Below are 4,945 nucleotides of genomic sequence, written 5' to 3'. Positions count from 1 at the left end.
GCAAGGATGTCCATATCAAAGGAGATCTTGCATATGCAAAATGTGTCAAGCCTTGATCGTGTATGCTTTCATTTCTTCATGAGCTTGCATACCATATGCAAACACAAGGGGAATGTCCAGACAGTGATTGGGTGGCAATGTACAAGGAGGCCCAAATTTTGAAGGACCACAATTGAAGAATATGAGAGGCCCTTTGTTCTCATTATCCAAGATGAATGCATGTTAAGTATTGTGGTTTTCTTTTCGCAAAACAACACATGGATTGTAGACATGTTTAAAAAAAATGTTTTTGGGCTACCCTTGTATGCTGATGTCTTGCCCAATCAAGTTGGTGTCGGCATCCCAGTTTAGTTGATGTTGTGTACAAGTCATATGAGCACAAACCATGAAAATGTTGCTTTGGAGATTACATTTAAGAAAGTTTTCTTACGAATGCAAGGAATTTTGCCCCGCCACAATTTTCATTAACAAAAACAAACAAGAGCTGGATGCTATAGTGAGGTTTGTTGATGTAGACCCACTTTGTTGGAAGAAAGACCATCAAGGAAAGCGCCAACAAGTTGTATGCCATGTGTTGTTATGTTGGTTTCATGCAAAGAAAGCATGGGTTGAGAACCCCCTGCCCACAAGTCAGTGCGAGAGAGGCTCTAACCTTTCTTCTTTTCTGTCCATAGGCTTGAACCATTGGTAGGCATAAATGTAAAGTCTCTTTTGTTTCATAGGTTCCGAAGGAAAGCCGAGATCACTTTGCAATGCCTTGTCGAATCTAATACACATGCCTATTGAGGAGGCATTTGAAGCTAGATATTGAGACTTGTTAAAGCAATATTCAGGACATGTTAATGTTCCGCGGTATGCCACAAATGGTTGATGTGGTCCAGCGTGCATGTGACAACATAGGTGGCCTATGTTTGGCCGCATGTTTCCACTTGGCAATGTCGACACAAAGTTTCTTATGGAGAGGCTGTCGGCAATACATAAAATATACCCTACTTGATGCCAAGATAAACAAATCAGTTATGGTTCTCCTGCATGCCCTAGTGCGTGATTCTTGTACGAGCACTTGAATGGGGGGCACGTTGCTTGAGTTCTTCTACCAAAAACATGAAATAGATAGCTTTGCTGTGCCCTAGTTTACTTGCATGTGCCTTGGTTTACTGGAATGCTGGTTTGATTGCATGTTTGATTACATGTACCTTGGTTTACCTAGACGTGCCATGGGTTATGTGTATTGTGCAGTAGATTCGAGGACGGTTTAACATCCATGGATCAAGCAAGAGCCACACAACTAAGCTAGCTGCTGGGGAAGCCATTTGTAGAAGGTATGAAGCATATTCATCCATTCTAGAGGTCTTGGATGATCCATCCTTGCTTTTTAGAATCTATAGCATGTCTTCGCCCTCCAGATGGCACCATGTCAGTATGCAGTCTGCATATTGCAATTGCCCTGATTGGAGGTCAGAGTGCAAGCACCTCTATGGAATAAAGCTGATAATAATAAATCATCATTTCCCACACTTGAGGGCCATTCTTCCTGTTGGACAATGTGCATGCATTAGCAGTCACTAATGATGGCATTGGCATTGATGGAAATTATCCGGATGGAAAATGGAATTGAAGAAAACAATCCAACTATCGCTAATGACGGAATAGAGTAAATGGTGCTTTCTACTATTGATGAGAAGATTGGAGCCTATGTCATAGATTTGAAGAGCGTTCTACATGCTTTCGAAGCGAACTTGCAATCCTATGATCTTGCTACGAAGGAGGTAGCCTTTTGTCATCTCAAACAAGCAGTTGAGGCAATTGGCAGCCTTTCATCACATCCAACAGTATTGATGGCCCCTAAGGAGATTGAGATGCTGCTTAGAGGCTCAGTGAGGTAGATACAAGCCAATGTTATGCTGCTTAGAGGCTCAGTGAGGTAGATACAAGCCAATGTTATGCTTACTCGCCATGGGTATGGGAGGGAGATCCTATGAAGCAAGGAACATTGATTCAGCTTGTTTGCATGCTAACTCCATCCCACCAACTCTGGGCAAAAGTAACACCGGGGTGCTAAGGAACAAGCACCAACGTCACACGAGCTGGGTGTGGTTTTGAAAAGAGACCTTGCATCTTTTGCAATCATTGCTATAGTAAAACACTACTGGTAGATCCCATGCAGACAGCTACTTGCTATACATGTCAAGCGTTTCTTCCTTTGACAAGAAGGCATGAGGCTAACTCCAAATCCCATCTTCTTAATCGACATGTTTCTATACACCAAAATCATGCAATTCAGTGGGGGATTATTACATCATGTAAAAATGGGGTCCTTGATGATGATGAGAGGCACTTTGATGTGCATCTTTATAATGGGCTTATGCTTGAGAGGATATATGCCTCTTAGCACATGGTTGTGCCTATGTACAATGTTGTGCCTATGTACAATGTTCTGGATAATGAATGACTAATTAGTGCTCATGTCTGTTCATGAAAATCTTCCTTGTTTATGGATTGATGTCTCAATTTCCTTGATGCTCACTGTGCTTTTGACTTAAAAAAATTGATGTCTCAATTGTGTGGACATTATTAGAGTAGAAAAGAGAAGAAGCAAGTGTATTACAATGTTTATGACTAAACAAGGAAGCTATAAGGTTTGACTCACATTAGTGGAGCATGAAATTTTCTCAATGTGTTGGACTGATTTATTATGAATGGATGCACTGATTTGTTATACACTGGCTTGTTATGCGTGTTCCCCTCTAGATACATCCACTTATACTTGCATCTTGAAAGCTGGTGGCTGTATAGGAGCTTTAGATAAGGGTCACGAAACACATGCTGAGATTGTGAGACAATCTGATCCACATACCAGACAAGCTGATCCACATACCAGAAAAGCTGATCCACTTGAAACCCAAAAACTTGAAAACCAACACTGAACATGTAACATAAAACATAGCCCGAGTGCACATACGCCCACACATACAAATCAAGATAGTGTTTTATGAAATGAAACATGGTCCGAGGCATATTTAGCGAACAATGAAGCTTAGATGTACAAAATAAGAGACTCATGCACACATGGGTACAAGACAAGCTACACCTAGCCAAAACAGAACACAGTACACCTCATAGAAATAACTTGATCGAGTCTAGCCAAAAGAAACACATGACACCAGTATTGATAGAAATAACTCAATGTCACAGATGCATTAAAATACACATAGCCAACTGACATTAGTATTGAGACCCTACAAAGTTTTGTTGACCAGGCACTGTATTGATGTGAAAACATGATACAAAAAGGTAAGGTTGGATACTTGCAGTCATCGTCAATAGATTCCCAAAAAAAGCTGTCAAGAAAGGCCACCAAAAGCCTCGATACATCATGTCAAATAGGCACATCGTGTCAAATAGCAAGGGCACGGTGAGGGAAGGCTACTCCAACAATGACATGTAATACAAAATTCATGGCTGCTCCAACAATGCCATGCACCACGAGCACAACTCCTTCTTCACATCTAGCACATCCTTGTGTAAACCAGTTAGTAACGGGCCATCCAACAAGAGTATCCCCTTTGAGCATCCCCTTTACAAGGAAATTCATAAAGGCCATCACATACAACCTGCAACCCCTAGCATTTGGCTACCTTGGCAACTCCAATAACAAAAACAAGTTAACATTATGCAACAATACTCATACTTCATTAGCGAATAGATAGTCCATACCAAATATCACCTTAAGCTCAAGGAGCTCAAGCTCTATCACACTGGCGACTCCAAAGCATGCTTGAGCATCGGATCACTCACCAAGTAAGCCATTTCTTGCAGTGCACTACATTCATAGAATGCACTAACATGAGCCACAATTAAGTAGAAGAAACCAGACGTCATAGTACTCATCCATGTTATAGCACATACCAATACATGCTGTCCAAACAACTCCTAGCATTTGTAAGACGACAAAGAGAGTCCATGTGCAGCAAATGCATTCTGGCCACATCCGAGCACATTGGATCCAATGGATTAATGCCGAAACACAAAGAAAACAAGGATCAGCGCCTCCTATAAAGAAACGGGGCTCAGCATTACATCATGACAAAGTGAATAAATTCAGGAAAAATAAAGACCTATGCTTCCTACCTGTATAGAAATTGAAGAAAGCATAACTTTATTGTAGATAGGTCAACCCCTTTAAAGTAATGTCTTATGAACATCTTCAGCTTTGGGGGTTCTTTAGCAAACCACATGCAATCTACAAACTATACTTTGTCAAGAAGAGTAGCTAGCAATATGTTTTCCAGCATGCTGCATACAAACACACCAATATTGTGTGACCAATAATTCATGCTACCTAGCAAACACACTAACTCTGCATATAAACACACTATTTGAACTTACAACATGAATAAGTTTATCGTTTGGTCCTCCGCCTCCCCCACGTCCACATGGGTCAAATAAAATGGGCATAGCGCAACGTAGATATTTATTTTGGCTGACTCAAGTTCCAACATGGCACTCCATCCAATCTATAAAAGTAATCACACAATGAGTTATATTAGTAAAAGCGTGCAATACCAATGAACGAGGGCAATAAACCGTTAAAGAAAGAGATGATCCCACCTAAACTCAGCCATGCTGCTAGTTTGTACAATTGACGGGTGCCAAAATCCATTTGTCTTCACTTCAACCAAGTAGTTTGAAATGAAGAATAGAACTTGCCACAGTTGCTCCATTGGACTGCTGGGTGACCCCACGTTGTGTATGGCAACGGTCTTCATGGTGCCACTGGAATCTTTCCCTTCCCCCCATCTTTGCCTATCCCATCTTGGTTTTGTTAGAGAGATCTCTCTTCTTGTCCTTCTTTGCCACACCCTTCTTGGTTTGTTAGAGAGATCTCTCTTCTTGTCCTTCTTTTTTCCACACCCTTCTTGGTTTTGTTAGAGATATCTTCCTT

The sequence above is a fragment of the Cibotium barometz genome, chromosome 29 (genome assembly GCF_041138505.1).
Source record: "Cibotium barometz isolate CiBa-2024 chromosome 29, ASM4113850v1, whole genome shotgun sequence".
Taxonomy (NCBI): domain Eukaryota; kingdom Viridiplantae; phylum Streptophyta; class Polypodiopsida; order Cyatheales; family Cibotiaceae; genus Cibotium; species Cibotium barometz.
This window is presented reverse-complemented; position numbering follows the sequence as displayed.